At 39.1% G+C, this 24,449-nt stretch overlaps 1 long non-coding RNA gene across 1 annotated transcript in view; it reads right to left on the reverse strand.

Annotated features, from left to right (window-relative positions):
• LOC125921744 (uncharacterized) overlaps positions 1–24,449 on the reverse strand; it is a 45,206-nt gene that overhangs the window by 12,735 nt on the left and 8,022 nt on the right. The window contains exon 3 of the long non-coding RNA XR_007457480.1: positions 13,187–13,270. This is a non-coding gene — a long non-coding RNA (uncharacterized LOC125921744). The remainder of the gene's footprint in view (positions 1–13,186; positions 13,271–24,449) is intronic.

The following is a 24,449-nucleotide window of genomic DNA, read 5'->3' on the forward strand; positions in this document are numbered from 1 at the left end:
TGAATCCAACTATATTATCTCCATGAAGAGAGGGCAGAGAGGATGTAAAAGAGCCAGAAGCATCTAAAAGAGCCAGAAGCATCTCGACTGACAGCCACATCAGATTTTCAATCCTTCCCATAGCGGCAAACATAGGCTCCACATTACAGGTATTGTGACTGAAGCTCGGAAATTTTCCATCACTAGCTCAAGGTCAAATGACTAATCTAAAGCAGAGCCTGAATGGGAACTTTGGATGGCCAAACTTCAAACCTGTGGTTTGTCCTTTATCCTAGTGGCTTCCAAATGCCAGTCTCTGGTCTTGTGCTAGCCTGGCCATTCTCAGGACCCACTTGGGCAGCACTGTCAGAATGCCTGGACCACAGGCTACAGGAAATCAAATCCAATAGGTCTGGAATGAGACCTGAGAAATTGTTTTTTTAAAAATCTCCTTGACATTTTTCTGCGGCCAGATTTGGGAACCACGGCACTATCTAAGTCTCCGAAGTGGTTTTTTTCCCCAGCAATTAATTAATTGATTTCATGGAAATTTTAGGTCATCTCCCAAATCAAAGTATAACGCATCTCACTCTTAGGAAATGTATCTGCTCTTTCTAAGAACCATGGAATATATTTTTTAAATATTTAAAGTTCCAGCAGTCCTTCAGAAAATATCCTTGAGTTGGGACTTAAGGGTGCTTCCTTATGTTAAAAAAATAGAAGTGTTTTCCTGGGGATAATTTATCTCCCACGGTTGTCTTGCTGCAAAACTCTATGGTTCCCTGCACGGTCCAAGATTTTCCTTCCTTCTTGGTGGCTCACAAAGCCAGGGCTGCTGATGCTCAAGGCAAACTCCCTATCTCCCAGACATTTTTGATTAAGTGCACCTTCGGGGCTTCACTTATTTTAGACATGGGGCTACAGGGCTACACATATGTTTCAACCAATTTTCTACAATACACTTCTTCCTAAAACAGCTGTTTTTCTGGCTTTTTGCCACGGACTCTGTTGAGCATCTCTTGGGACCTTAGGTGAATCTTTTTATATCCTTATCTCTCCAGTAAGAAGCTCTTTGTGTGCCCCTATATCCAGATCTCCAAAGCGATTTCTCCTTCTCCTTCAGCACTTTTGTGTTAAGGGGCCCGCAGGTTGAGCAAGGTTCTGTAAACTATGATCCTGGGGCCAAATCTAGCCTGGCATCTGTTTTTTGTAAATAATATTTTATTGGAACACAACCAGCCCCATTCATTTGCCTGTCTATGGCTGCTTTCATACTACATTAGCAAAACTGAGTAGCTCTAAGTAGACAAAGACCATAAGCCTGCAAAGCCAGAAGTATTTGCTATCTGGCCTTTTATAGAAAAAGTCTGCCAATCCCTGAACTAAAGGAACATTTCCAACTTAAAATATTTATAAATTTTCCTCTGATACAGAAACAAGAAATATACACTTCCAAGATCACCTCAAACCACATACGCTATAAGAATTTTGTTGTTTGCCTGTTTTTATTCATTTTTAACCCATATTTAGGGTACAACATATATTCTTTTTTTACTTCCATCTTCAGATGTCACTGGTTATTAAAGAGTTACTCTTAGGACCTAAAAATGATGAACAGTTTTGCCAATAAGCCATTCTTTAATATATAATGAATCAACTCATTACTTGTGTGAGAGTAAGGCGTATGGAAAGGACTATGTGAATCTCTATTAATTCATTGTAATTGTCTCCAATTAACCTTTCCTCCATCTGCTAAAATGAACCCCAGTTTCACCAACTTGTAACTTGTATGGCTGATAAGAGAAATAAACAATTTTCTTTTAATTTTCTCCAAGCTGTCTTGAAAACTAGTGATTGTACAAAGTATATATCTAATAAAACATTAACCCAGGAAAATACATTTTTAGGAAAAAAAAAAAAAGCCTCACTTCTTTCTATGAAAAAAAAATGTGCTTTAAAAACCTCATTACTGTTTTAAAATCCTACAAAAATTACCTTAAAAATCTTGTGGATTTGATATTTTGAATGATTGCAAAAGAGCAACTGGCTTGTAACTGAAATCTGCACCTTTGCACCTGTCCTCAATTACACTCACTTTACCTGCAGTTACTGATATTTAAAAGTACCAGTGCGCCCTCTTGTGGTACATTGCAGTTACTGTTCTTTTCTACCAGTCATACCAGTTTGGTATGAACCCATTAAATTTTATGTAAGTCATTTTACAAGAAACTACTCTATCTTACATTTCGTCTGTGATTGATTCCTATGGAACAATAATCAATAATACATGCTGGTACCTGAAGAATGAACTGCTAAAATTATGCTGGGCTGTAATGAAATATGATTATCACTGTTTGACACCCACCCTGAGCTCCGAAGAACAGAAATAAATCTACCACCGATTTTGGTCCATAGATCACTTTACAGGAAGAAAAAAAAAAACAAAACATAAAGTCTACAACTATCATGTTCTTGCATATCAGGTGTTCTAAAGAATTTCTACCTACTCCACTTTCCAGTTTGATGATGTGGCTATATACAGAAGTGTAAATATTTTTATTAAAGGGCACATGAAACTTTCGCTACGTAGAAAAAAAAAAAAAAGGCCTTATGAAAGTCAAATCTACATCCCAATTTCTAGTTTCTCCCGTTTCCAGGGGAGCTTTGGGTACCTGTTTTGGCCTCTTGACTATGAATTCAATGGTTTAGGCTACAGTGCAATCCCCAAGGATCCCCCACATTGTATTTTGGCGCTGGTGAGACCAACTACCCATAATGCCTCCTCCTCTGGACTGCTTGGGCTTTTTGTTGTCACTTTTTTAAATATGTAGAAGTCCTACCACTTACTAGTTTAACTGGAAACCCTTGAGCAAGTTACTCTAACGCTTCAGCTTTACTTCATCATCTGTAAAATGGAGATACTAATAATGACAGTCTCATATAGCTATCATGAGGACTAAATACAAGTTAAGGAAGTTAAGATTCCTATCTTAGGACTGGGCACATAAGAAGAGATTAATAACCTGTTACAATCAGTATTACTATTAGGTTTCTGAATGTATCAGAATGCTGTGATTTCTTAATATTCCCCCTTCTCTTTTTATCACCCTCCACTTTTCTAGCATATTTTTGGTCTGTTTTATTGATCTTTTTATGTTTGCCTTTGCTTACTGTGTGGCAATGGAAAAGCTAGATTTAAAAGTGTGGGTGCGGGGCACCTGGGTGGCTCAGTCGGTTAAGCGTCTGACTTCGGCTCAGGTCATGATCTTGCTCAGTTTGTGAGTTTGAGCCCCACATCGGGCTCTGTGCTAACAGCTCAGAGCCTGGAGCCTCATTCAGATTCTGTGTCTTCTCCTCTCTCTGCCCCTCCCATGCTCATGCTCTCTCTCTGTCTCTCAATAATAAATAAACATTAAAAAAATTAAAAATAAATAAAATAAAAGTGTGGATTCTTGGGGTGCTCGGGTGGCTGAGTCAGTCGAGTGACTGACTCTTGATTTCAGCTCAGGTCATGATCTCACGGTTTGTGAGTTCAAGCCCCCCCATTGGGCTCCATGATGACAGTGCAGAGTGTGCTTGGGATTCTCTCTCTCTCCCTCTCTTCCCCTCCCCTCATCATGCTCTCTCTCTCAAAATAAATAAACTATAAATAAATAAATAAATAAATAAATAAATAGGTTCTTGGGGAACCTGGCTGGCTCGGTCTGTAGAGCATGTGACTCAATCTTGGGGTCCTGAGTTTGAGCCCCATATTGTGGGTGGAGATTACTTTAAAAAAAAGTGTGTGTTCTTGGTTCAGAACCCTGCATTTCAATTGACTTATTGCTATCTCTAACATATTAAGACTGCATCACAGGGTCAATACCTAGAACTGTAAATGCCAGAATATCTCTGTGCTACTGAGGTATGAATCTTTGGACACTCTTTTTGTGGGAGAGCTCAAATAGGACTTTTGACATGATGTTTTAAAAGTATAGAGTATACATACATATATATATATATATATATATATATATATAATGAAGTACTTACTGTTTGTCTTTTCAGTGGTTAGGAGATTCTTCTGCATTTATCTGGAAGTTTCTAATGCAAGTTGCTTTTGTGAAAAAAAAAAAAACAAAAAAAAAACAAAAAACCTCCCACATCATGGATCTGTCTATATTAGAAAAAGAATAAACATTGGATATGGCACATCACTAGACAGAACAGATGCTCCAACTATTGAGGGTATTTTTTTATACACTGCTTCATCAAACATCAAGAGTGACTTTCTAGGTCAGCTCCGGCAGAAAAGCACTTATTTTAGAACCCTTATTTTTTGTTTCCCCAGCAATGCTATGCCATCATGTCAAGGTCCTTACATTCAAAATTAGTGCCTAAACACGCATGCTTCTTGATTCTTCTTGTACAACTTATACTTAGAGGTATTCAATCTCCTCATTAGATGTAGCAAAACTAAAACATGCTTAAAAAGCAGGGGGCTCAGGGAGAGAGAGATGATTTTCAATTAGGAAAGTCCAGATAGTATTTAATAAAACAGCTATTTACCTATGCTCACTCTGGTATCCATGACTGTTGTTTGTTTCCTAGGAATTAAATGTTAAGTTGCAAGGTATGATCACTATAGTAACTAGAAGGGCACTGGAATTGAAAATGTGAGTAGATGTTAAATTTAGATCAAAGTGAGTAAATGTCACATTATCAATCCTATTCCTGTAGAAGCTAATTTTCTTCAACGGATTTTCCTTATAAATCAGGTGAAAGGCCCTTTTCCCTCCTTTGTGCCTATTTTCAAAACTATTTAAATTAGATTTGACCTTCACTTGTGCTCTTTTTTGGTAATATACAAAGTCCAATGGAGGATTGTTCTTCTTCACAAATGATTCTGTTTCTTTGGTGTTCCTGACACAAATCTGTGGAGTATTGGCAGTTGTCTTACCAACAGTAAACTCCTGAAGGACTATGACCCAAGTGTACAAAAACACATGTTCTGTTTACATGTCTTGCTTTGTCCATCACCTACTATTGTCTAAAAATAACATGCTCACAACCCAGCTTTTCACTAACACTTTCAGGAGAAGTTGGTCTTCCTTGGATTGTGTCTCTGGAAGAGCCAGGTGAAGGGCTGTATTATGGAAGACTGAATCTTGTTTCCAACCAACCCCCACCCCACCACCACCACCAAGAGAGAGCAAGCATCTCCCATTGGTCAGGGTTGACGAGCACTGTTTCCATGGTTCAACATGATCAGCTACATGCAGTTCATAATCAAATATATCCTCCTTTCTTTTGACAAAAGTCTGAGAAGGAGGCACAGTTCATTGCCAAAAAGAGTCCTACTAGCAACAAGTCCAGACACACAAGAAGTCCAAAAGATGTCCGCAGGTGAAATGCTGATTTTCCAATGAGCCTCCTGACTGTCTTTACAGAGTCTTTCTTGAGTGGGAGCCTGGGGATCCTTTTCCTCTGCAATCTCCTTTCTCTTCCCATGTCCCCAGTGATGCGTAACCCCCTCTGTGGAGTGCTGGGTATATCTTGAGAGTAGAGTAGGCAGTAAGATTCCTTCAGGTCAGACCATTTTTCCCAGAAAACTCAACCTCCATTATACCTGAATCCTCCCTTGTAAGAAGGGGCTTAGGCATTTCAGAATCTTATTGGAACACTAAAAATGAAAATAAACCCTGGAATGCCTGGCTGGCTCAGTCAGTTGGGCATGTGACTCTTGATCTTGGGTTTGTGGGTTCAAGCGCCACGTTGAGTGTAGAGATTGCTTAAAAATAAAATCTTAAAATAAATAAATAATAACCTGGGGTGCCTGGGTGGCTCAGTCAGTTGGGCATCAGACTTTGGTTCAGGTCATGATCTCACAGTTCATGGGTTCGAGCCCTGCATCGACTCTGTGCTGGCAGTGTAGTCTGCTTGGGATTCTCTCTTTCTCCCTCTCTCTCTCTGCCCCTCCCCCACTTGCACTATCTCTCAAAATAAATAAAGTTTAAAAATTTTTTTAAATAAAAATATTTTTTAAAAAATAAAAATAACCACTTTTGTTTATGATATTGACTCTTACAGCATCACATGTTCAGAGTTCTTTAAATTTTTTAGGGGGTGCCTGGGTGGCTCAGTCGGTTGAGCGTCTGACTTCGGCTCAGGTCACGATCTCATGGTTCGTGGGTTCAAGCCCCACATTGGGTTCTGTGCTGCCAGTTCAGAGCCTGGAGCCTGTTTCAGATTATATGTCTCCCTCTCTCTCTGCCCCTCCCTCGCTTGCTCTCTGTGTCTCTCTGTCTCAAAAGTAAATAAACATTAAAAAAAAAATTTTTTAATTTTTTTCATTTGAATTTGTATTACAAAAATCCCTTCATCAGAGGTAAAGAAAGAATTATTATTATACATATATATGTATAATCTCCATTCAAAAAATCCAAACATAAATTAGTGCCTTCTTTGAACCAGGAATCGTAGGAAGTACAGAAATGTAATTCATAGGCATAATCTCAGTGCCTGTGAATTCAGAAATTAACTGGGGGTGGGGTGAAGGTGGTAAAGAGACATATAAAAAGGTTAATGGCGGGGCAGTCCTGTAGGAACTCTCATCTAGAGATGAACAGAGTGTTGTGTTTACTCCGAGGAAGGCCCACCCTGGATAAGTGGGATGCAGGAACAATAACACAAAGGAAAGCACGCACCTTGGTTAATTTTCCTGGACTTAGTCTTCACAGAGCCATTTCCAAAGTAAACCTGGGCCATCTTACACAGAGGTTCACATTCCATACCTGGTGCTTAACCACAATGAAACCAACACAGCCACAGAATGCCCAGAGTGGGGATGCCAGGAGGAACAGGTGGCACAGATCTGAGTAAAGTTTTGATGCTCAGATCACGGCTGGGTGTGTTAGTTTACTAAGGCAGCCATAGCAAAGTACCACTGACAGGCGGCTTAACAACAGCAAGTTATTTCCTCATAGTTCTGGAGGCTAGAAGTCTAAGATCAAGGCATTGGTACGATTGGTTTCTTCTGAAGGCTTTTCTCCTTGGTTTGTGGATGGCTGTCTTCCTCTGGTATCTTCACATGGTCCTCCCTTTCTGTGTGTGTCTGTGCTCTAACCTCCTCAATAAGTACACCACAAATGACTTCATTTTACCTTAGTCACCTCTTTAAGGGTCTTATCTACAAATACTGTCACATTCTTAGGTACTGAGAGGTTAGGATTTGACAAAGATTCTCTCCTTGACCAAACTTTGGTCAGGCTCTTCTGAGCTCTCTTTTTCACTAGGCCTGACCTTGGGCTACTATGTCCTTCCTTGTAGAATATTTCTAGCAAGAATCTTGCTAAGTCAGTTTAACAAGAAACCCTCATCTTCAATATCTGATCACCCTCAATATCAGATCGGGTTCCTCACCATCTACCTTCCCCCAGATGATATCTGACCACCCTGGCCTGCCTTCAACAAGAATCTCGTCAGGCTGGTTTACACAGAATCCTCTCTTACCTATAGTATTTCCTCTCGGTAACTTTCTGACCATCAACCCCCAACCCCACTTCTTAGCTACAAATTGCCATTTTTCTTTGTATTTGAAGTTGAGCTCAGTCTCTCTCCCCTACTACAAAACCCTATTGTCCTGGTTCCTAAACCTATTGTGATAGTCTCCCTGAATAAACATTGCCTTACTGTTTCTTAACAAGGGTCATGAATAATTTTCTCTTTAACAGATTTCAACATAGGAACTTTGGAGGGGATGTAATTCAGCCTACATAACATAAGGTCTCAAAACTTTGGGGAAGGTATAGTGAGGAAGCTCCAGCTATGAATTCTCCAGCTATGAATTCCTCCTTCAGGGATGGTCTGGGGATTGGGGGAGGGGGAGTGGTGGAAGTGGGGGCAGAGGAAGAGAAAGGGAGAGGGGGGAGAGAGGAAGGGAGGGAGAGAGAAGATTCTTACTTTTTTTTATATAGAATTTTTAAAAAATGTTTATTTATTTATTTTGAGAGACAGCCCACACAAATGAGAAGGGGAAGGGCAGAAAGACAGACAGAAAGACAGACAGAGAGAGAGAGAGAGAGAAAGAATTCCAAGCACTGCACTGTCAGCATTGAGCCTGACATGGGGCTCATCTCATGAATCATGAAATTATTACCTAAGCCTAAATCAAGAGTGAGACACTTAATCAACTGAACTACCCAGTGCCCCAGATTCTTAGTTTTTTAGAGCTCTATAGGAGAACACCAATTGGCTGGGGCAACCTGAAGATCCGCATTGGGGAGTAAGGAGGGGAATGGGACAAAGTGATTGTGATCCTGTAGGACCACATTTCTGTGTGGCTTAAGAAAAATAAGCTCAAGGGAAAAACAAAATCAATAAATGCAGTGACATTCTGCCATATGTATCTCATGGCAATTAAAACTCCCACTACTATTCCACCACCAAAGAATCATTTTTATAACTATTACCAGTCATTGATTGCTCACTAGTTTAGCCCAGCAAAGAAGCTAAGGGCAAGTGCCCTAGGGTCACACAACCTTGTATTTGAGTTTCAGCTCTACCATTTACCATGTGACCTTGAACAATTCAACTTTTCTGTGCTTCATTTTTTCATCTGGAAAATTTGAATAATGACTGTGTCTTCCTCAGAAGGCTCTAGTAAGGATTACATGAGACAGTAAAGATTACTGTTATTTATTACTGTTTTTCAAGGACTACATATAGTAGATATTTAACATATTTTATCTATTTTAATCTCCTACAAAAATCCTTCGAGGTACACATATCATCAGCCCCATAGCCTTGTAGTATCTCACCTACCCCTGCTGTCACTGAGGACAATTTCCATGAGGAGATTCATGAAAGATTTGTTCCCTAAAACTGATGGTAAGAGTAGATTCAAGATCAGTTCCTTCCTCTCTTCTTTAGATAGTACATTCTATCATGTGTATAGCTGCTCCTCTGGTACAGTTCCTATGACAACCTCTCTGGGATATTTTTCTGCTCAGCCATAGTACTGGTGGCTCTTCTTGTTACCAAAAAAAAAAAAAAAAAAATCCATCAAATAAAGCCTTACATAAAGGGCTTTGTTAATGGGGAATCTCATAAAGGAGCCGTGATGCTACATCAACCAAGGTAGTAAATTGCTTTAAACTGTTTTTGTTTAAATGTTATAAAGCCCCATATACACCCACTGTCTCCAACACAATAATTGAGAACATGTACAATTAGATCTCGTAGTTACCAGTACAGTGCAAAACATAAGTACAGTTTCACTTTGATGTTGGAGCTTTTAAAAAATATTTTTCTTGATATTTCTTTTGGTTTTATTGTCTGTTGTAATTTGCTTTACCACAGTATGTAAACATTGGAAACTCTGTATGCACAATTTAATTCTAATCTACCTGTGCCCTAGTGGTCAATTAGCATGTGAAGTGACCAAACAGAGTTAAAATCCTAAGAATTTGCCAGGTGGCATTCAAAGGTATTTTTGTCAAAATCACTTTCAGAAGCTTTACTACTGAGCATGTTAGAATTTCTAATTGGCAAAATTAGTGGAGTTTAAGTTATGTGATCGTTAGGCGTTGGGTATCTCTACCTTTGCAGGAACAACGTATATGTAAGTACCTACCCTGGCCAGTACTTCATACCAGGGGGACAGCTGGTATGGCCCTGCACCTCTGTCATCAGTGGATGATCTTGTCATCTGATCTGACCAAAAGGCCTGACCCTCCCTCCAGCAGACCATGCCTGTCTTCATCTTGGAGACAGCCTTGCATGAAGAGGCTGGTCATCGTGTCAAGGGTTGAGACTGATAATATTCCAAACATACCCAGGCTGTATGATTGTTTTCTGTCTGTTGCTTGCTTAGAATACCGTGGTCTGAAATGTGCTTCTTGCTACAATTGCCAGATAAAAAAGTGGTGGGTTGGAAACACAGAGCTGGCATTCCCTGTAACTGCTGGAGACTTCTGATAAAGTTCAAAATTACCTGACATTCATGCAACAAAAAACTGGGTGAAGGTGGTTCAAATTCTCATACTCTGTTGTTCAACACAAACCTCAAAATAATCCTGTATACCTGAATTTCCTCCCGCTACACTGTCATTTGTCTTCATTGACGGGCTCATTGATCTCTATGTAAGTGTAGTCTACTGGTCAGAATATCATCTTCAGGCAACGTAGGAATGCTTTTGTTTTCATAACCATCATTCAGGTACTAAGTCATGGATCCTCATGCTAGCTCCCAGACTCTTTTTTTTTTACTTGTAAACAGATTTTATTTCTTAGACCAGTTTTAGGTTCACAGCAAAAGTGAGTGGAAGGTACTGAGATTTCTCATTATCCTCTCATATACACACACAGCCTCTCCCACTGTCAACATCCCCCACCAGAGTGGCCCATTTGTTACAACTGGTGAACTATATTGACACATCACTATCACCTAAAGTGAATAATTTACATTAGGGTTCACTCTTGGTGCCGTATATATTGTATGGATTTTGACCAAATGCATAATAACATATATCCACCATTTCAGTATCATACAGAATAGTTTCAATGACCTGAAAATGCTCTGTGTTCTACCCTTCATTCTTCCTTTCCTTTATTCCCTGGCAACCAGTGATCTTTTTATTGTCTCCATAGTTTGCCTTTTCCAGAATGTCATATAGAAGAAAGCACACAGTATGTAGCCTTTGCAGATTAACTTCTTTCACTTACTAGTATGCATTTACACTTCCTCCATGTCTCTTCATAGCTGGATAGTTCATTTCATTTTACTGTTGAATAACATTCCATTGGCTGGATGTAACACGGTTTGTTCATCCATTCACTTATGAAAGGACATCTTGATTGCTTCCAAGTTTTGGCAATTATGAATAAAGCTGCACATTCGTGTGCAGATTTTCTTTTTAATGTTTTATTTACTTTTGAGAGAGAAAGAGAGAGACAGACAGAGTACTAGCAGGAGAGGGGCAGCAAGAGAGGGAGACACAGAATCCTAAGCAGGCTCCAGGCTCCAAGCTGTCAGCACAGAGCCCCGCTCAGGACTCAAATTCATGAATCGCAAGATCATGACTTGAGCCGAAGTCGGACACTTAACCCACTGGGCCACCTAGGCGCCCCTGACGTGCAGGTTTTTGTACAAACATAAATATTCAACCCCTCCGGGTAAGTATTAAGGAATGCCATTGCTGAATCATATGGTAAGAGTATGATTAGCTTTATAAGAAACCACCAAACTATCTTCCAAAGTGGCTGTACTATCTTGTATTCCCACCAGCCATGAATGAGAGTTCCTGTTGCTCCATACTATCGTCAGCATGTGTTCTGGGTGTCCTGGATTTTGGCCATTCTAAATAAGTGTATAGTTGTAGCTCATTATTGTTTTATGTTTTCTCTTCATTTGTTTTAAATTTATTTATTTATTTTTTAAGAGAGAGAGAGAGAGAATGCATGCGAGTGGGGGGGGGGGGTGGCAGAAAGGGAGAGAGAGAATCCCAAGCAGGCTCTGCACTGTCAGCACAGATCCTGGTGTAGGGCTCCATATCACAAACCATGAGATCAAGACCTGAGCTGAAATTAAGAGTCAGATGCTTAACTGACTGAGCCACCCAGGCACCCCTCATTATTGTTTTAATTTACATTTCCTTAATGACATAGGCTTATTTGCTATTTGTATATCTTCTTTGGTAAGACATCTTTTCAGGTCTTTTGCCAATTTTTTTTTTTTAATTTTTTTTTCAACGTTTTTTATTTATTTTTGGGACAGAGAGAGACAGAGCATGAACGGGGGAGGGGCAGAGAGAGAGGGAGACACAGAATCGGAAACAGGCTCCAGGCTCCGAGCCATCAGTCCAGAGCCTGACGCGGGGCTCGAACTCACGGACGGCGAGATCGTGACCTGGCTGAAGTCGGACGCTTAACCGACTGCGCCACCCAGGCGCCCCTTTTGCCAATTTTTAAAATCAGGTTGTTCATTTCTTATTGTTGGGTTTGTGTTTTTTAAGTTTATTTATTTATTTTGAGAGAGACAGAGACAACACAAGTGGGGGAGGGGCAGAGAGAAAGGGAGAGGGAGAAAGAAAGAGAGAGAGAGAGAGAAAATCCCAAGCAGGCTCCAAACTGCCAGCACAGAGCCCCATGTGGGGCTCCAATTCATGAAACTGTGAGATCATGACCTGAGCTGAAACCAAGAGTCAGATGATTAACCAACTGAGCCACCCAGGCACCTTGTTGTTGAGTTTTAAAACATCTCTGTATTATTTCAGGTAACAATCCTTTTTCAGATATATCTTTTGTAAAGATTTTCTCTCAGTCTGTGGCTTGTCTTAACATTCTCTTGACCAGAGTCATTTTTAATGTAGTAAAAACATGCATATTTGTTTGTGCATTGGATTTATTTACTCTTTCATCCATTCAACATGTGTTCATTAAGTACCTGATAAGTATGAGGCACTGTGCCAGGCATGCAAAAGGCAGGGGTAACCAACAGAGGCACTGGGTTGCATTTGCCTCTAAGTCAGAGCAACTCACATTTTAAATCCTATAACTTGTATTCCACCCTTTGTCATTTATCCTCTGACATATTATGGAGACTGTCCTCTCCTCTTTATTTACACAGACTACCCTGATTGTTCTCCTTAACATGGTAGATGCTCACACCTAACTAGTCTCATTTTAGAGTGAGAAAAATTCCTTCCAATTCCTTCTCTATGTGGGTGACAATTATCCTTCTAAATTTTAAATACAATCAGGTCACATTTTTGGTTAAAAAAAGCATGTATGACCTATAGCTGGAACAGGCATCAGTTTTATTCCACAACACTGGAGTGTAAGAAACATCATTTCTCTTAACTTCTCTAAAATGGTTAAATTATGCTGAACTCTCTGCTACTTAGTTGGGGAGAAAGTCAATTTCAGTCTTCTGTTTATTTGTTTTATTTTTATTTAGATTCAAGTTAGTTAACGTACAGTGTAGTCTTAGCTTCAGGAGAACCCACTGATTCATCTCTTACATATGACACCCAGTGCTCATCTCAAAAAGTGCCCTCCTTAATGCCGGTCACCCATTTAACCCATCCCCCCCAGCCACCCACTCCCAATTTCAGTCTTTTTATTAGGCTTATTCTTTCCACCAAGAATCTTTTGAAATTCACAAGGATCTCACAAAATACATTCAAGAATGGCCCTCTGGTCTTAGTCTACAATGATCATTACTAACCTTCTCCTTGGCCGTATCCAGGTGGTCCTATTGTCAAGTCTAGCTCTTTAGAGAAAGAGTTTTGGCCGAGCAATAGAAAACCCTCTGAAATAAGGAAAAACTAAAGTTAATCACCTTCTCTGGTGGGAGAAAATAAAAATACATAAAACAAGAGAAACAAAAACATTAAAATTTCAAGTTATCCTGACTTATGGAGAGCCCAAACTTTATAGTTGGCAGCTACAAGATATACCTACACTTCCCAATTTCACCTTCATCCTAAGGTGTGGCTGGAGCAGGTTCTCAACAGCTCATAGGAGCCAAGTGTGAATTTTTCAGTAATGTCGTGAGACAATGTTTAACAGAGCTATTATTAAAAATCAAATTATATAAATCTCACTCCCTCTCCCCTCCTGCCTCCCTAGAGAGCCTTCCCATCCCATCTGAGCTCCCAAAGCACTTTAAACGTGCTTGTATACAGTGAGGCTGACATTGTTCCTGCTGTTTTCACTAAAATATCCCGCAGACTATGAGTTTGTCAGTTAGATTTTTTATTTGTATTTGTCTCCCTTGCTCCTAGCAGAGGGCCTAAAACATGGTAGGAAATCCATAACTGTTTGGTGAGTGAGAGAGGGAATGACTTGAAGGTTAAACCTATTCCCTTCCTGATATCTTGGGATCAGCCCTCTATGCAGCAGCACTGTTTCTTTCCTAGATCAGGCTCTGCATGTCCTTCCATTCTTTAATCAGTCACCACAGGAAAAGACTGGTTTCCCTCCAAAAGAGAGGTAACTTCCATTCTCCAGGGCTTTCACTCTAGGGGAGGGTTAAAATGCAGATGAAATACAAGTAGTAAAGAAGCAAAGAACCTTTAACAGTTCCCTGAGGTAAAGAAAGCAAATTAGAAGCTCAACATCCGTACATAAGGTCCTGTGGTACATGAGCCTGAAATGGAAAATTCATGTGGCTGGTTGGTAAACCAGTGCAGGGTTGTCTTCAGCCCAATTAACATTTTGCAGGGAGGAAGTAGATTTGGTAAAAACTATGGGAATGTTTTATTGGTGTGTTGATAGGTGGACAAGATGGCCAGGAGGGTTGTTCATTGCATAGATACAACTGGGAAACACTCTTTTCCTCCTTTAGAAGAATGTCATGAACATTTTGGAAAATTCGTGACAGAAATGTGTCAAAGACCAAAAATACAAAGATTAAAAATGATTGCTTTTGATTTTAGACTATGCAACCCCAAGTACAGAACTGCTTGACCTCATTTCTGATTCCATAAACAGCTTTGGGGAAATTGTCATTGCTTTGTCCTAGTCTTCCCAGAACAAGAACCAAATATCCCTAAGGATACCAAATGACACTACCACCCCACCACCAAGTTGGCAATGGCAAAGACGTAGGCTATTTGCAGAGAGCACGCCGCCTCTGCTGTGAGTGGGCAGTAAACTACCCGGGAGATTCGTGCTGCTTGCCTGGAGACCGGGTTGCTAGGTGCCTCTGAAGTAGTGAGACCGAGAGGTGTGCATTATTCCCCCCACACTTCTTATTTTACACTGTGACAGTTGTAGCTTGGAAACAGAAGCAAAGAATAGCGTCTATAGTGTTAGGAATAATGGCCAGCCAAGTGCCCTATGGGGCAGAAGGAACAGAGTTGAGGCTTTTATCAGGAGTAGAAGAAAAAAGTAATGTGATTTGGTTTCATCATAATTGCTTAAGCAGCCTGGGTGAGAACTAATTGTGAGTTCATCTGGCTCCAGAGAAACCCCACCTCTTCCCTCTCCAGAATGGTACTAAAATATCAGCATTGCATCACCAGAAATCACTCCCATTGGTGGCCTTTCTTAAGGACAGCAGCATGCTCTGTCTCTCTGAAAGCCACTGGAATCTGTATAGACCTAGGAATTTATATCTTTCCAAGACAAATAAAATATTCCTGGCACTCACTTGTCACTTGAAAACTCAGAGTGCTTGCCCATTATTATATCATAGAGGAAGTGTTGTTTTAAAAATGTGGGAGTAATGAAATGCAGAGAAGGAAATGAAGGGACAAGTTAGACCCTACATCACTACATAGTCCGGCCATTGTTGGACTCAGGGGAAGTCCTGGGTTTTAAAACCAGACTGTTCACTGATAATATCTTGACACTCCTGGGCTCTCTCACCAGCTTCCAGTAGCCCTAAAGAGACAAGTACTTTTGTTTTTTAAGTTTATTTATTTATTTTGAGACAGACAGACAGAGAGAGAGAGAGAAAGAGAGAGAGAGGGTGAGTGCATGGGGGAGGAGCAGAAAGATAAGGAGAGAGAGAATCCCAAGCAGGCCCTTTGCTGTTAGCCCAGAGCCCGATGAGGGGCTCGATCTCACAAATCATGAGATCATGACCTGAACCAAAATCAAGAGTAGAACGCTTAACCAACTGAGCCACCCAGGCACCCCAAGACAAGTACTTTTGCTCAGAAAGTTGGTCACCTAATTCTCAAAAGAGCAGAGCTAACATTGGAAGTCATCAGCTAGGACTTGGATTTCATCTATGTTAGTAGCCCAAAATAAAATCTAGCTGAAAGCTAAGTAAGGCTGCTATAATACGCTTATTTGGATTCTATGTGAAATCTGAGAATGAGGCAAGTGGATATACAGTAGTAGAAAGAACATGGATTCAAGTCCTGGGTTCAATCTGAGTCCAAATCTTGACTCTGATGCCTACTAACTATTTGTAAGTTACTTGCTTCCTCTGAGTGTCAGATTCAACTGAGAAATTAGATAAGAATATCAGTACCCTTGCAGGATCTATGTAGGATGCAAAATAATATGTAAAGCGCCTCCACGGCATTTAGAACAGAGGATGTACAAGATAAGTGGTGGCACAAATCACAGTTCTGTATCATGGTAAAATAAAGCGTAATCTGAATGCCTCCACATATGTGGCACTGTGGAGGTTACAAAGACATATCAAGCATGACTCCTGTCTTCTGAACCATCACAATTTAGTTAGATGCCAAGGGGAGAGCAGCAGATGGGGAGTAAGGACTATCTGAAGCAAAGTACCAACCACACACTGTAGAATTAGATATTTAACTGTGAGGTACGGATTTGAGGCAGAGTAAGAGTTTATGGAAAAGGCAGAACAACGTGGGTGGGGTGCTGGCTTTAAGCACTAAACAGAAAAACAAGCACAAGTGTGATTTCTTGACCACTAAGATTTACACAGAAGTCAAATTCCAGATTTAACAAAATCAGAAGAGCAATCTACTGAAAAGGGGTTCATTTTAGCATCCAAAGGTCATGTTAGCAAAACCAGCCAGCTCTGGTGGCTTATGCCCCAAGGTCACAATCTTGGAGAAGACCGGAGCACTTTGAAAGTTCTAAGCATGGAGCCTGACTGGCCTTACCTGTAGTGGATAGGAGATGAATGACCATCTTTATTTTGCAAGGAAAGTCATCTTAGAGTTAGAAAATGAGGAGCAGAAATAAATCATCCAACTCCTTATAAGGTCCAAACTGAAATAAGTTTAAAACATATCATTTTAGGGGCTCCTGCATATCATTTTAGGGGCTCCTGGCTGGCTCAGTCAGTTAAGTATCCGACTTGGGCTCAGGTCATGATCTCGCAATCTGTAAGTTCGAGTCCCGTGTTGGGCTCTGTGCTCATGGAGCCTGCTTCCAGTTCTGTGTCTCCCTCTCTCTGACCCTTCCCTATTCACGCTCTGTCTCTCTCTCTCTCTCTATCTCTCAAAAATAAACATAAAAAAAAAAAACCCACATTACTTTATAAAGTTAAATGGTTTACTCTGCCCATGACTCTACTGACCTCACTTGTCATATATTCTTTTAAATATTTGGGGCGCCTGGGTGGCTCAGTCAGTTGGGCGTCCGACTTCAGCTCAGGTCGTTCTCATGGTTCGTGGTTTCCAGCCCCGCACTGGGCTCTGTGCTGACAGCTCGGAGCCTGGAGCCTGCTTCGGATTCTGTGTCTCCCTCTCTCTGGCCCTCCCCTGCTCATGCTCTGTCTCACTCTCTCTCTCAAAAATAAAATTAAAAAGCATTAAAAAATTTTTAAATATATGTTGGGCTTATGCCCAATTCCATAAATATGGATGAACAAAAAATATTACTTTATTTTCTGCAAATCATGGTAATCTGAATATGCACCCCCACAAAAATCTAACCATCATTATTGACCTCTGCTCATTGGGAGACAAGGAAAGAAAACACACTAGTGCTGACTAGGTTACACCCATGCTTTATATTTTATATAGATTTGCCTAAATACAATATTAACTTGAATATAAATGATGCTTTCTCAAAAATTATCCCAAAGAAATAGAAGGAACTGTCTTGTATTTGAGTCTTTACAAAGTCTTTCCTGTTACAGGGGGGCCTGTTTAATTAATTCAAAAAGTTAATTACATATATTTGAATAGATGGTATAGTTTTAGCCAATTTTTTTCTTAGAGATAAAAATCTACCTAATATTTGAACCTGATCAAAGTCTCTCCTGTTATGGGAGACCTATTCAATTATCCTGATTCAGTCTCAGTAGATGTTTAAAATGCTTATAGAAGTCAGCTGATGGAGTTTATTTTTTTTTATGCAAAAACATTTTACAAATTTGAAATTATTCTGGGAGGTATGATTTCTAAATTAACAATAGTTGGATGACATTGTAGATAATCCTTTTCCCCAAATTCATATGCCGAAATCCTAACCGTCAAAGTGATGATATTAGGAGGTAGGGCATTTCAGAGGTGATTAGGTCATGAGGTGGAGCCTCTCATCAATGGGATTAGTGTTCTCACCAAATCTGCCAGCACCTTGATCTTGGACTTCTCAGCTTCCAAAACCACAAGAAATAAATGTTGGTTGTTTAAGTCAGTCTACAGTACTTTTGTTATAGCAGCCTGAATGGGCAAAGACAACCCACATATGAAACAACTTAACTGTGGAGTAAAGATGATGACTGAACATGCACATTTGTTTTTTATACTTTTCTGAAATCCCACTAAAACATGATAAATATTATTTTTCCAAAACATCAAATCATAAGGACAAAGTATGAGGAAAAACATAATATCAAAAAGTGTGGGGGGGGGGGGAGGGGGAAAGCTGAGAAGCATTGATTACAAACAAGTTTTGGGAACTGATGGCACTAGACAGCTCTGGAAATAGTGCTGAAGGTAGAACCAAGAAGAAGACACAGTTAGAGCCTCAAATCCCCTATTTACCCACAACAAAAGCCTATAAGTTTATCTTCTAGAAAAGCTAAGCCAGAGAACTCTGGGAGAGTTGGGGGGTGCTGCAATACTAAGCACAAAATTAAGAATAGGTGGCTGTTGGCATATTGGGAATGAAAATCATCCCTGCCCCCAGTCCTCCATCTCTATGTGGCTCTCAGAATGGTAGCAATCAAAGCCTAACCTTCCAGAAAAACATTCAAAGATCTTTGTCTAGGGGCACCTGGGTGGCTTAGTTGGTTAAGGGGCTGACTCTTGATTTCAGCTCAGGTCATGGTCTCACGGTTCATGAGTTTGAGCCCCACATCAGGTTCTGTGCTGACAGTTGGAACCTGCTTGAGTTTCTCTCTCTCTCCCTCTCTCCCTGCCCCTTCCTGACTCTCTCTCTGTCTCTCTCTCAAAATAAATAAACTTAAAAAAAAAAAAAGTTCTCTCTCTAATGAATCCAACTGAATTCATTAAGGAAAAAATTCAAAGAGAAACCATAGGCCTATATTGTCCAATATAGTAGCTACTAGTCACTTGTAATGATTTACACTAAAACTTTGATTAATTAAATTAAGTAAAATTTAAGCATCAGTTCCTCAGTGGCACTAGTGATTGATACATAGTGGCTATGATACTGGACAGTGTACATATAGAACATGTGCATCATTGAATACAGTTATATTAGATAGCACTCTTCCAGACAGATCTCCCTACAACAAAGCCAGCAATCTCTGCTATCACACTCTAAGTGTGCCACACTCTTAAATATGTGCAAAGGCAAAGGATCACCAGATACTTAAGACATCTTTAATACAAAAAACAGAGAATACAGTTACAGTATAAGCAAACTGGAAGAATCAGACAATATAAGAGAAGAAAACATTTTATTACTAACATCTTCATGGAGGTAAGAGAAGACTCTGTTTCAATGAAACAAGTATAGCCTGTTTTAAAAAAAAATCAGTAAATAAACATATGATATTAGAAATTTAAAAAATAACAATGGCATAAATGAAAAACTCAATAAAAGTGTCAGAAGATAAAAACTGGAGAAATCCTTCAGAAAGCAGAGCCAAAAAAGATAAAGAATGGAAAAGAGGAGAAAAAAAAATGAGAAAATTAGAGGACAAATTCACAAGGTCAACATTAGATGAAAGGAGTTCCCAAGAAACAGCACAGAGAAAATGAAGGGAGAAAGTTACTTATGAAATATTTCAAGTGTATTTCCCAGAACAGAATGACCTAAGTATGCAGACTAAAAGAGAATCCAGAGTACCCAGGCAATGGCTGATAATAAACCACACCAAAGTCATGTCATTGTGAAATCTTAAAACACTGGGACAAAGGCAAGCTTCCAGGTGGGGGGCTGGGGATAGATGGTCACCTAAAAAGATGGAGAATATGAATAGCTTTGGATTTTTCAGCAGCACACTGGAAGTAGAAGACCAACACCTTAAAAATTCTGAGGAAAAATATTTCTCAACAGATGTCTCTATTCAGCCAAACTGTCAGTTAAGTATGAGGAAGAATAAGGATGTTTTCAGATACTCAGTGTATCAAAAATTTTACATTACCTGTACCCTCTGTCAGATAATCACTTAAAAGCTATGCTTCACAGCGGGTAGACCAAAAACAAGGAAGACATAAGACTCTGGAATCAGGAATTCTACAGGTGAGAGAGGTAGAAGAAATTACAAGATCCTGATCAAGAGCAATCCCATGGTCATAGGTGTGGAGAGGCCCTGAAGATAGCCTTTCTACATTAGGGCAGGTTAGGGTGCTTCAAGGATATGCAAAGCCAGAATAATGTACGTGTCTGAACATACCAAGAAGAGATTTAAGCAACTGGCAGATAGTTGCAGTTAGAAATACATAGAAAACTAATTTTAAACAATTTCAGGACAATTATTTAATCCAGGAAAAACATAGCTGTGAGTGGGAGGAATAATCATACTTGTATTAATCATTACATTCTACAAGGCATAGCTGTGAATAATAGCATTTATCATAATAATAATAATGCAATAATTTTTCTCCAACCCAAATTATGAAATAACTATAGAAGAAATGTGGGGAGCAAAAAAAAATAGGCATGTGACAGAGTGAAGTATAGGCATGAGGACTAAAAAAAATCATCATCTTCCAAAATGGGATATATTAATATCAATAGATAATGACTGAAATAAAAAAAATCAAGAATAAAAATATTATTTACAAAAAGGAAGGTCATATACCCAAGAAAAATAAAAGAGCTAAACGTGGTTGCTTCTGGGTAAAGAGAAATGGATGAGAGAGACTAAAGTTGTTTTTGTTGGTGGTGGTGGTGGTTTGTATTATCCTGTTATTTTATTATTTAAGCTTTGTGCACCTATAGCTTTGATTTTTAAAAAACTGAGGGGGAAAAAGGCACAGGGAAAAAAATCTAAACCTACTGTCCAAATATTGTATGAATAACTATTTATATCTTGGTGAAATTTTCCAGTGATGGCATCATACTCAAATTCCCTTCATGCCTAAAGTTGCCATCTTCTCTTCTAAGTTTCCTGTAGGTTTTCTGTTCTGTGTCATGATTCTTGCTTCCAAACTCTTCCATTCAATTTTCCTCTGGTCCTCCCCATGTTTCAACTGCCTGCATTTCTTGCTTAGAGATATAAACCTAGTACTTCTAGATAGTCTTATATACTTAATCTGCATCTCTAATTATAATAAAATCCTTGGGAACCAGAAGTATGTCTTGTACTTCTCTGAAAACCTAGCACCTGATTCTATTCTTGCAACAGTATGTACACATATGAATATTTCCTGGTGAAAACTTATTGAACATAGACGATTTGATATAGTCACTTTGTACATGTCATCTAATTTAATGCTAAAACAACTCTACAAAGTGAGTTTAATAATTGCTATCTTAAAGAAGTGTGGGGAAAATAAAGGACAGTGAAAATTTCACCATAATTCTGAGTGTAAGACAGCACATTTCTTTATTTTGTTTAAATGCAACTGAGCTGCTTAGAGTACCAATCAGCTGGCAGGAAATTCCATTTCAGTCATTTCTGGACTGACCTCCTCCATTCACATTTCCAGTTGATACAAAGGTTGGGAGTGAGGATGTCTTCTGCACTCCAACATACTGGCTTATGGTCTCCACTGATCCCCACTGATATTTTCACTGTCCAAGGTCACATGATTTGTCCCTGAAGGAAGTTGTACTCACAACTTGAACAAAGGTCTCTGTCATCTCAGTTCCTGGCCATAGCTCCTAGAGCCCCTCTTCCCTAGCATCCTATAGCAATCCACCCAACTGGGAGTTAACAAGTAGGACCTGTGCTACCTTTTTTGGAAACCACCTAAACCCCTTTCCTCCTGCTGAACTCAAGGATTTGCTTACCTATATCCAGTTCTGTTTCCACCCCCAATACCACACCCCCAATAAAGCCCTCATCTTTATTCTCTTCCAGAGAAGAGAATGGGTCCCCACAATGGATCTAGTCTTTCAAAACAAAACCAAAAAAAAAAAAAAAAAAAAGGAATGAAGCTGTCCTCTGGCAACATCTGCTTTCCATTCAGCAACCCAAAGCCCTTGGGGCAAAGGAACACAATGGTTTGGCTACTTTCTTGGAATGGGAAAGGGAAAAATACCTCGAGCAGCGAAAACAAAGATTTTTTTTTTTTAATTACAGAGCAATAAAATAAAAATCCTGCCTCTAATATAAATGCACATATGCATATACAATATAAACACAGAGAAGCAGATACTTACATATTTATATTTATAATATACACAGTTGAATGAATGCCTGTGTGAAAAGATTTTCATTGTAAAAGCAGTAACTTTTATTACAATGACCTATCTTATCCTCCAGTCTTCTACTATTGCCTTTGAACCACATTCCAAACCCAGGGAAAAACATGTTTATAAAACTGCAAAGGTCAAGGCCAGTAATGGAAATTGATTTTACATGCTCAGTGGAGTGTTTTTAAAACCATGGAACAGTCTAAAGGAAAAGAAATCTATTTAATTACTTGACAGTCTTTTGTAGTCCATTAAAAAGGCTCCACAATTGTCTACCTCTCCTGAACTAACTTAACATAAACCCCTCCCATTAAAGAAGCACTTCTTAGAATTGCACAGAATGCACCCTTCTGAAAAGGTGAAAGACTCCAGAGCATGAACTCAAACTGAGAATAATGATTCCTACATGAAGACAAGTTGGTTCCTTTAAATGTTTTTAATGAGGCTGAAATTTGCACTCGAAGTTCCTGCCCAATACCTGAGTAGCTGGTCCCTTTGAACTTGTATTTTTCTCCTTTCACTGTCTGTTTGATAAGACGATGGGGAAGAAATCAATAGCTTCTGTTTCAGCAGCGATTATGGTACATTTTTGCTTTTATTCTTTTTGAATTTCAGTCTATCACGGTCAACACTGAAAGTCTTTTTCCCACATTTCAAAGCAAATTCATGGTAATTTGAAATATGATTTTACTGTAATTAACAACTAACTGCTCTTTAAATTCTTACCATTTTAGACCATTTTAGATAGGAAATAAAGAAGAAAATGGTATATAAATTAAATTCAAGGAGGTGTATATCTGACTGACTACTTGATTATACGAGCAAGTATAAGTCAGTACTAAAACGAGTCTTCTGGGACAATTGTTCTCCAGCTAGGGGAGGTCAGACTGTAAGTTCTTCTTAAGATCATTATGTTCATTACATCATTAAGTGAATTAATTCCACTTAATTAAAATTCTTGAATAAGTACATAATCAAGCACTATCGTCTGGAATTTTAGTAGTCTTTCTAGACAAGCCATAATTAATTGATTATGCATTAACTATACCATATCTATTCTAGAATAGTAACTTGGAAACCATGGTAAATGGTTTGTACTACCACTACTAGTTTGAAACAAATTTTATTTCAGATGCATTTATAGTGCTCTCTCCTCATACTAACATGACTTCACCATAATTGTTATGTCAAGGTAGGTTCTTATCTAAGGTTTCTTTCACCTTCTTGTCTTAACTGAAATTTAGCCTTCTCCAGATTCCTTCCCTTGCAGTCAATTCCAGTAAGGGCTGCTTCCTTCTACAAGTCCTAAACCTACAAGAGAATTGCTGTTTTCTTCTTCCAGACTGTGGTTTCCAGCTTAAACAACAACAACAACAACAACAACAACAACAACACTGCCTCAATACTACCCTATTCATTACTTTCATTCTCTAAGACTTTAGCACTTATATTGTTCCAAGAAGTCATATAGATAACCAGTAGAGGGGTGCCTGGGTGGCTCAGTCAGTTGAGCAACTGACCTTTGATTTTGGCTCAGGTCATGATCCCAGGGATGTCGGATTGAGCCCTGCATTTGTGTGGACCCTGCTTTAGATTCTCTATCCCTCTGCTCCTCTCCCTCACTTGTGCATGCTCTCTCTCTCGAAAAGAAGAGAAAAGAAAAAAGAAAAGAAAAGAAAAGAAAAGAAAAGAAAAGAAAAGAAAAGAAAATCAGTAAGGAAGTATTCATAAAAGCCCATGAATAGTCTCAAGAACAAGGGAGTAATCAATATCTTCAAACACTACCAAAAGTTTAAAGATTTTAAAGTGCCTGTTAGATTAGGCAATTAGGAAGTCTTTAGTAACAAAAAGAATAGTTTCAACATGGTGGTAGGGATGGTAGTCCATATCCAATTTCCAGTAGATTGAGCAATGAATAAAAGGTCAGAAAGATTAAATCAATAAGGATAGATCAAATTTTCAAACATTGTGTTTACATATTAAAACAAATATATAAGACATTTATCTGTGGCAGAATATAGATCCAAAGTTAATTATTCTTAAGAGTGAGAATTGAGGATATTCATAAGAAAGCAACCAGTAGAGGGAAAGACTGAACACACAGAGGGAAGATACCTGATAAAATGAGGTCTCTGAAGAGGTGGGAAGGCTAAGAACAAGTTATGTTAAAAGATCAGTCATGAAAAGATATAAAGAATGGGATGGGAATGAAGCAAATAAAAATGGGGAAAGAGGTAACTAATTTTGTATTAAGATGTGGCAGATTA

This window comes from Panthera uncia, chromosome C2 (assembly GCF_023721935.1).
Source record: "Panthera uncia isolate 11264 chromosome C2, Puncia_PCG_1.0, whole genome shotgun sequence".
NCBI classification, from domain to species: Eukaryota; Metazoa; Chordata; class Mammalia; order Carnivora; family Felidae; genus Panthera; species Panthera uncia.